The sequence below is a fragment of the Bufo bufo genome, chromosome 6 (genome assembly GCF_905171765.1).
Source record: "Bufo bufo chromosome 6, aBufBuf1.1, whole genome shotgun sequence".
In the NCBI taxonomy this organism is placed as follows: domain Eukaryota; kingdom Metazoa; phylum Chordata; class Amphibia; order Anura; family Bufonidae; genus Bufo; species Bufo bufo.
In genome coordinates this window covers 359134092-359144375 of record NC_053394.1, presented here as the reverse complement: position 1 = coordinate 359144375, position 10284 = coordinate 359134092, and positions in this window count along the sequence as shown.

Below are 10284 nucleotides of genomic sequence, written 5' to 3'. Positions count from 1 at the left end.
CGCTGTATCTATTTGTTAATGCTGTGCCATTGCATTTGGTAAAATGCATGGCCGCATGATGGTGCAGAGACCTGGAGGGAAGATGCAGGACAGAGAGGATGCCCTGAGAAGGACAGTAGTACTCGCAGTTCAGAGGCAGTCCTTCCTCTGGCACCCCCAGAGGCCATGCAGTGACTGGAGGGGGCACCCTTTCTTTTCTTGTGGCGCTCCATGACTCTGGGGCTCCTGTAACTGGGGTTCCCCTAATTTTAGGTGTTTGGCAAGGTGCAAGACAGAAGTACAGATGCAGGGGCCGGCGGATAATGAAAACATTGACCAGGTGATAACGCAACCGTCTATTTACTGAGGAGGAGGAGAATTGCAGTACAAATAGCAGTGATTGTACCAGTCCTGAGGTATTACTCGGTATAGTCTCCTTCAAATAGCTGCGTATGGGCAGCAACAATGATGGTAATAGTAGTACTCGCTGACTCTCTCTCTCTTGGGACACATTACAGTCTCTCCAAATAGCCACAGCTGTTCTTTTTTAACCCTTTCTGCAGTTCCCGGCCCGAGGGGTGCAGACTTTAGGTACAGATGGTCAGTCCGTCTCATTGTGGTAGGTACCGGAGGCAATATTCCCTTTCCACAGCAGCAACGTCTCTTGCCATAAACAAGCGAATACCTTTCTGATGCTATCTTGAACGGCCTTGTTGGTTCTGGACTCTCAAGGTTAGGCTTGTTCACACGCTTTTTCAGTGTTTTGCGGGCCATTTGTAACGGATCCGTTTTTCCATTTTCTGTTTCAGTTGTGTTTCCGGTTCCATTCCGTTTTTCCGTATGGCATATACAGTAATTACATAGAAAAAATTGGGCTGGGCATAACATTTTCAATAGATAGTTCCGAAAAAATGGAACGGATACGGAAGACATACGGATGCATTTCTGTATGTGTTCCATTTTTTTTTTTGCGGACCCATTGACTTGAATGGAGACACAGAACGTGATTTGCGGGCAATAATAGGACATGTTCTATCTTTGAACGAAAATACGGAAACGGAAGGCATGCAGAGTACATTCTTTTTTTTTTTTTTTTGCGGAACCATTGAAATGAATGGTTCCGTATACAGAACTAAAAAAACGGCCCGTATACGGAACGCAAAAAAAAAAACATTTGTGTGAACGAGCCCTTACTCTGATGATAAATGAACTTGTCCGTCAGACATAAAGGTTCTCTTGACTTAGGTCCAGTTCTCAGGAGCTTGCACATTAGATCCTCAGACTGGACTCTAAACTAACTAACCGGGGGCTATACCAAAAACAAAAGGCTCTACACCACAAGATAACTATCATATATTACCACATGCACACATGCCTATGGTATGAAAGCAAAATGCAAATATCTATAAAAGAACTACCAGACCGCATGGAATCAATATTATATTTCATTAACAAAATCAATAAGATAAATCACAATAAAACAAGTGCAGGGAAAAGGCGACATCAACCAGAGGGAAGCACAATGGTACTAATTCATACTACTCCAACATTTATTAGAAAAATATAAAGTGCAAGTGCAATTACCAACAGAGCTACAGATTATAAAGGCAGGATCAATTACCCATTGTGTGCCTCCGCCTGGATGGCGCCAACCCCGATGCGCGTTTTGGCGAACCTTCGTCTGGGGGTGGCGTCATCACTGCAGGACACACAATAAATACCAATAATGACCAATCATAATGCTCGATACTAAAATCGCAGATTACACACGCCTGGACCATAAAATACGTAAGAAAATATAGAGCGGGCCGCATGTATGTGACGTAATTGTCGGTGGGTAATAATTCAATTAAGAATTATTAATTATGGTCATAAAAATAATTACCATAAAAAATAAAATTTCTAAAATTTGTCATAAATTCTTAAAATCATGACCTGGTGAATTGTAGTCAACCTAATTGATACAATTCACATCTGAGTCCGACTATTTCCTCAGATAAATAAGTTCTTTTTGACGTGAGATGACGATAATGATAAAATGTAGTTCTGCATTATACAATAATACACAGGTATTATAAAAATATGCAGATTTATTGGTTACAAGGTTATAAACATATATAAGTAAATAAACATAATGATACATGCAAATGAATATATATAGCGTTAATATAAAGCATTACAAGTTTAACAATACATGTGAGTGGAAATAACTTGTCACATTATAACCAAGCTATTATTAGGTTAGGATATCGAAGTAGGAACATAAGTTATATACATTACTTCTGTTCAGAGAAAAGCTCATGATATCAGGATGGGCATGTCTAATCCTAGACATCAATATGGAATGCTAAATACATTCTGCCCCCCCTAACCAACTACACATCGCATGACTTCAAGATGGGCAAATCCATCCAAGGATACAACTTAGAAGAGACAACTGTATCCTTCCGCCCCATCCTGGACTATTTTCACATATATAACTTTGGTAAGACTATTAAGACAAATAACAGGGATCTAGGATCTTAAATGGGAAGGACTTGACGTCTTTCCTGTGGGAATCCATCACTTAGCTTGGCGAAGAATGTTCTATCTATATATATATATAAGCAATTATTTAATGCTTTGCTAGATTATGAGTCTAGATTCTTCTGCAGGTAGAATGAAGCCTCACAATATCCTAAGACTACATCTCAATATGGAGATGCTCAATTTATTTAATCTAGGGGTGCACCGAAATTCCGGCGGCCGAAACTATCGGCCAAAAATGGGCCTAATCCATTTCGGCCGATATTGGTACATATCGGCAGAAAATATGATAGCCCCGCCCCTCCGGTATACTAATATAAGATGTCATATTCATTTATTGGTTATTAAACATGCCCCCTCAGTCCTATTACTACCTTACATCCTAATCGCATCTGTAGAATTCAGGCAGGCCAGGCGGGCGGCAGCGTAACTCTTGTCATGTGCCTGAATGAAGCCGGCGGCGCAGGCAAGTGACGTCAGTGAGAGACGCGCCGGCCGCCCGGCTTGGGCTGCCTGAATTCTACAGAAGCGATTAGGATGTAAGGTAGTAATAGGACTGAGGGGGCATGTTTAATAACCAATAAATTAATATAACATCTTATATTTTTATACTGGCGGGGGGGGGGGGAGGCGGGGGCGATCTGTGGATGGCACAGTTATGGGCTGGGGGGGTCTGTGGATGTCACTGTTATGGGCTGGGGGGGTCTGTGGATGTCACTGTTATGGGCTGGGGGGGGTCTGTGGATGTCACTGTTATGGGCTGGGGGGGGTCTGTGGATGTCACTGTTATGGGCTGGGGGGGTCTGTGGATGGCACTGTTATGGGCTGGGGGGGGTCTGTGGATGGCACTGTTATGGGCTGGGGAGTCTGTGGATGGCACATATATAACAGTGCCTACCCACAGATCCCCCCAGCTTATAACAGTGCCATCCGCAGATCCCCTCCTGTAACAGTGCCAGCCACAGATCCCCCCCCCCCTGTAACAGTGCCAGCCACAGATCCCCCTGTAACAGTGTCCGTCATCCACAGATCCCCCCCATAACAGTGTCCGTCATCCACAGATCCCCCATAACAGTGTCCGTCATCCACAGATGCCCCCCATAACAGTGTCCGTCATCCACAGATCCCCCCATAACAGTGTCCGTCATCCACAGATCCCCCCCATAACAGTGTCCGTCATCCACAGATCCCCCCATAACAGTGTCCATCATCCACAGATCCCCTCATAACAGTGTCCGTCATCCACAGATCCCCCCATAACAGTGTCCGTCATCCACAGATCCCCCCCATAACATGCGAGAAAGCTGAGCAACTTTTGTTCTTGAAAAGAAACCTGCCTCTTTTACTTAAATAGAAAGCAGTCCAAGTTGTGTGTAGTTATTTTATTTACATTTAAAAAAAATTGTGTAGCCCAGCAAAAATTTGTTCTTGACCTGAGGCTACGTCTGTTTACAGTTTGAGGTTGGTTTTACAACTGTTTCTTGCACTGTTGTTTTGTACAATCACTTGTGTATGAGGAAGCACCATGTTATATAATATGATTTATTAAATTCATGAAAAAGAATTATTAATAAAATCATTTAAAAAAAAGTATTTTAAAAGTATTTGGGCAAAAAGGCAGTTTCGGTTTTCGGTTTTCGGTCAAGGGCATCCTGAATTTTCGGTTTCGGACCAGAATTTTCATTTTGGTGCACCCCTAATTTAATCATTTATTTATTCGCCAATCTAGATGGTATAATTTCACCCACACTATCAAATTAGTCTTAATAAAATGAAATATCATTTTCTGTGTCTCTTACCAAGTCCTAGCAGGAATCTCACTTCTGCTCCTAGGAAAGCTGGGTGGTCCATCATAGCGCATCTCATTATGGCTTCCATCTTGATAGACCTCAACTTCTCCTCTCCTCCCTCTCTGTCTAGCTAGCTTTTTTATGCTACTCCGCACACGAATAATTATTCCCCCCCTTATCTAAGAATCATCCCCTTTAGATTAGGGATTCCCAATCAGGTAAGGTGGGTGTATTCGTATGCTAATAACCTCATGACGTTATCTCAACTCCTAATATGGTATAGAATAAATAATGAAATAATATAATGTTGCCCATCTGCCTCCAGATGGCACTGCGGTACTGCAGATGAACATAACAACTTTTAAGCATTAAAATTAAATATCTAATAATATGTTCACATGGACCTCGTTGACCTTTCCATATAAATCATTGAGGAAGGTCTTTTCCTGACACTTTTAATTACCTATATCCTGGACTTGTTGCAGTTGACTGTCTTCTCCTATCTTTTTGAAATATAGGTTGACTTGATGAAAATTTTATATAGCGGCTTTGATGCTTGGCATCGGAACTTGTACATTTCATTTATCTACATCCATGAATAACTATTGTTTTGAAATCCAATTAACTCAGACTTACTTGTTTCTGTAGTTGTTTCTTCTAAATGGTAAATACATGGTATAACATATATATAAATCGATACATTGTTACACATAGATAACACATTATATGAATTATTGATTTAACATATGTTGTAAACTAAATATACCAAGCAGAGATATATATAATATAATTATGAATATATAAATTGAACCTCATACAGCAGGTGTGTGATACAGACATGAGTCCTTATCAAGTAACCTTGCTCCCTCCAGACAGACATGTTTTAGGGAGTTGGCTTACTCCTTAACAGATGGTCTCATATCTTTAGCACTAACTTTTAAATACAATGTCCATCTACGTTCACAATTATTATTTTTTATATAGACTGAACTTGCCATGAACTCATCTTGGTTTCCTCAGCCATATAATATAACTTTGGTTCAGGCTGATCTTATTCTTGAAGGCAATGAGATGAGCATTCATTTTGATTATAGTGTCATTAGATAATATTGTATACGTATGAAAATGCCCAACATGATCCAGTCACATGATGCCACCGTCAAATCCCGCAATGATTAGGGGATAATGTCAGCGGCATCTAGTAAGTAGCAGCGCATGCGCAGACCTGGCATGACCTCACTCAAGATGAAAAACAATCTATAATGCCCTAATAATATATTGTGTAAATGACAGCAAACGTGATTATGTGAAAAAAACGATAATAATAATGGCAAAAGTGATCAATACAAAATTATGTGAATGACACAAGTTATATAATGTGATATGACAATACATACCATAGATGATAATTAGGGATGAGCGAAGATACCACTTGGAACCGAACCCGAGTTCGGCAAATGGCTTTTTACAGTATAAATCAATTTCTGAAGTTAATATGCAAAGTCTGGCGAGACTTCGCAAAGTATTAACTTCGGCTCATGGGAGCCAATACATTCTAATACTGTACGAAGCGCTCGATCATTACAGTATTGAAACAAAGTTTTATGCAAATCGACTTCGGATGTTTCATCCGAAGTCTATTCGCTCATCCCTAGTGATAATCAATAAACATGATTTCAGATATATAAACCGTGATCAAATGCAAAAAATAATAATAATGTGACAATCCAAGTGAAAAAAATATAAATGAAAAATAATAAAAAATGATAATATAATTTGAGAAAAAATGATAAATTGTGTGCAGTGAAAGAAGAAAAAAAGTCCAGGAGAATGTTACAATCGAGCCTAAAAGTGTATAAAAAGTGATAAACACACATTATAAATAATAAATAATTACAAATATCAATTCATAATTAAAAATTAAACCTGATTAAAAACAGTAACATATGCTGACCCAGAAAATGCCTATAAAAAAGACGAAAAGCCAGAAGACTCATTAAGTCCATTTGGACGCAATAAATGTGTTCAATTTCCAAATTCATTTGCATTCCAATTGAGCAAGTTTCTTTGAGGTATCTCCACCACAAAAAATTTTTGGTATACAATCTATTCCCCGAACTTTCAAACCCCTGGGGTCACAAGCATGATACATTTTGAAATGTCTGGCAACAGGTTTCAAATTAGTCACATCCCTTTCATTAAGAGCAGCTGAAATATCTTAAACGTGCTCACGCACGCTGACCTTCAACTCCCTGGTAGTGAGGCCACATGTACTTTTGGACATGGCCATTTTGCATAGTAAACCACTGCTGTACTAGAGCAGGTTAACCGATGTGTAATTTGAAAAACCTTCTCACCAGTAACATCCCAAAACTCAGTGGCCCTTTCCATATTGGTTCAACCTATACATCTCCCACAAGGGACAAAGCCCTATTTGGGTTTTCCAATCCCAGGAAAAATTGGAGGAGTCGATTTTGTGTAGAGGCTCTTTACTAGATGATCTTTCAAATTTCTAGCTCTTCTTGCCACTATTGAAGGGCCCGAAGTAGCATATCTCGCAACAATCGGATCCGTCAATAGTACCGGCCCAAATTTTTTCAAACAAACCTTCATCTCAAACCATCTAGAATGATAATTTGTGATAAATCTCACTTTATCATCCCTGGGCTTCTTTTTCTTAAGATAAAGGAGATCGAAACGAGAACACGATTTAGCTCTCCTATAGGCATCTTTGATGGATTGTTGACTATATCCACGGTTGGAGAAACGCTGTTTCAGATCACTTGCATATTCTTCAAAATGACGATCGGTATAACATATCCTACGTCCTGTTAGAAACTGTCCAATTGGAATTGACCTGATCAACCGTGGAGGATGAGATGAAGAAGCGTGTAAAAAAGAGTTAACAGAAGTTGGCTTCCTGAATACATTCGTCAAGATGGAACCATCTTACCCCCTCCGAACTTGTACATCCAGAAAATCAATAGTATCCTTATCAAATTTGTATGTTAATCTTATGTTCCTGTTGTTCTTATTCAACAGTCCAAACAATTCTTGCAAGTCATGGATATCCCCCCTGCCAGATCATAAAAACATCATCGATGTACCACAGCCAAAGAATGGCGCGGTCCATCAATGGGTGTCGATCTGACAGGAAGAGGTCCCTCTCCCACAGCCCCAGGAATAGATTAGCATAAGAGGGCACACAAGGCGCCCCCATCACAGTCCCCTGGAGCTGTAGGTAGAAAGATCCCTCAAAAATATAAATAAATATGTCAAAACAAAACCCAACAGGTCCACTAGGAACATCCTTTTACAATCTTCTACATTCTCTCTTTTCAAGAAGAATTCTACCGCCTGAATGCCATCCTAATGTCTGATACTAGTATAAAGGGACTCCACGTCACATGTCACAAGATACATATCCTCATCCAAATGGATCCTATCAATCTTTCTAAAAAAATCTGTGGTGTCTTGTATATGTGATGGAAGATTAGCCACTATATCCTTAAACTGTGAATCCAAATATTGCCCAACCTTCTCAGTCAGGCTACCACTACCAGAGATAATAGGCCTACCTGGAGGTACTCTTTCATTCTTCTGAATCTTTGGTAGAAGGTATAATGTTGGTATAGTGGGTCCCTCCACAATTAGAGCATCATAGGGGCTTGGATATTATATCTTCGTCCAGAGCTGTAGCCAGAATCTGTTTCATAGTTCCTTCAAATGAATGCAACGGATTAAAAGTTAACCTTTTGTAACATTCCTTGTTCCTCAATTGTCTATATGCTTCCTTCTCATAAAATGAATGGGGCCAGACTACAATATAACCCCCCTTATCTGAGGGTTTAAACACAAAGTCAGGAAGTTTGGACAAATTTTTCAAGCTCTGACATTGTGCTCTTGACAAGTTGTCCCTAGATATGGCTGTGTCACGCTCTTGGTGTGGTGCGCCGTGACACGTTGCCGTGCTTGCCGTTTGCAGGGGCAACGTGTGGTTATTTGCATGTATGTGATCTGCTCCTGTTTCCCCTGTTCCTTCCCTGGCTGGTGCGTGAGGGGTTAACCACCTGGCTGGGTGTGGTCACTAGGTGCTTCTTATACCTGTGGCTGGAGGCCAGGAGTCAGTTGTACTCCAGCCTTGGTGTGTCATACAGTGGCGTCGCCGGGGGGGGGCCAGAGGGGGCCACGGCTTCCCCTACATCACGCTGTGCCCCCCCAACTAAAATGCCCCCCCAAGTGAGCCGCTGCTTCCATTGCGCTCATCTCCATAGTCATCTGCCTGTGCTGCGGCGGGGCAGGGGAGGGAGAGGCGTGTCCCTTCCTCTTATAGGCTGCAGGCACTAGGCCGGCAGCCTATCAGAGGCCGGCGCAGGCGGCGCGATGACGTCATCGCGCCGCCTGAGCCATACAGCGCGGGACACAGGCCGGAAGAGGCCTGCATCACATCGCTGACATGGAGGTAAGTATAAGTGTTTTTTGTTTTTTTTTTACAATAGTTTTACAGGCACATTAGGGGGGCTCTTGTTACTGGCACATTGGGGGGGGGGGGGGTTATTACTGGCACATGATGGGGGGGCTTATTACTGGCACATTAGGGGGGCTTATTACTGGCACATGATGAGGGGGCTTATTACTGGCACATGATGGGGGGCTTATTACTGGCACATGATGGGGGCTTATTACTGGCACATGATGGGGGGCTTATTACTGGCACATGATGGGGGGCATATTACTGGCACATTGGGGGGGCGTATTACTGGCACATGATGGGGGGCTTATTACTGGCACATTGGGGGGGCTTATTACTGGCACATTGGGGGGGCTTATTACTGGCACGTGATGGGGGCTTATTACTGGCACGTGATGGGGGCTTATTACTGGCACGTGATGGGGAGGCTTATTACTGGCACATGATGGGGGGCTTATTACTGGCACATGATGGGGGGCTTATTACTAGCACATGATGGGGGCACTTATTACTGGCACGTGATGGGGGGCTCTTGTTACTGGCACATGATGGGGGGCACTTATTACTGGCACATTATTGGTGGGCATTATAGGGGCATCTACTGAGGCCACAAAGAAGGGGTATTTTATATGGGGGGCTCTGTACAGTAGCATTTTATACTGGGACACATTATGGTGGGTACTATGGGGAAGGGGGGGAGAGGAGTACTAAGGAGTCATCTACGGGGGGCACTAAGAAGGGGTATTTTATACTTGCAAATTATGGGGGACATTGAGGACATCTCCTGGGGCACGATATATGGGGCATTTTATACTGGTACATTATGGGGGGCACTAGGAGGAAGGGGGAGAGGAGCACTATGGGGGCATTTACTGGGGGCACTATATAGGGGTATTTTATACTGGCACATTATGGGGGACATTAGCTCAACTGGGGGCATTACAAGGGGTATTTTTTGCATTGTCACATTATAAGGCCGAATGCACACGGCCGTGAGTGGTCCGTGGTATGCCGGGCTGGATTCCTGTTCAGAGCAGGAGCGCACGGCGTCATAGCAACCAATGACGCCGTGCGCTCCTGCTCTGAACAGGAATCCAGCCCGGCATACCACGGACCGCTCTCGGCCACGGAACATGGCCGTGTGCATTCGGCTTAAGGAGAATTATTTCTACTGGGGGGGGCATTATGGTGGGCTTTAAAACTCCCCCATGGTATGACCCCCTAGTAGCAGCACCAGCCTCCTGCTATCCCTCTGCCCCTTCTCCAAATCCTTATTATGAAATCTTTCTCATTAGGATAAAAAACATTAGCTCCGCCGAGCCCCCGGCCAAAGTGGTGAAGTGGCGTCCGAGATCCCCAAGGGCCAAGCCAAGTAATTGTAAGTTTTCATGTGAAATATGTTTATGTTATACACATATAGCATACACTGTGCCACACAATGTACAGTATACCTCTACACTGTGCCACACAATGTACAGTATATCTCTATACTGTGCCACACAATGTACAGTATACCTC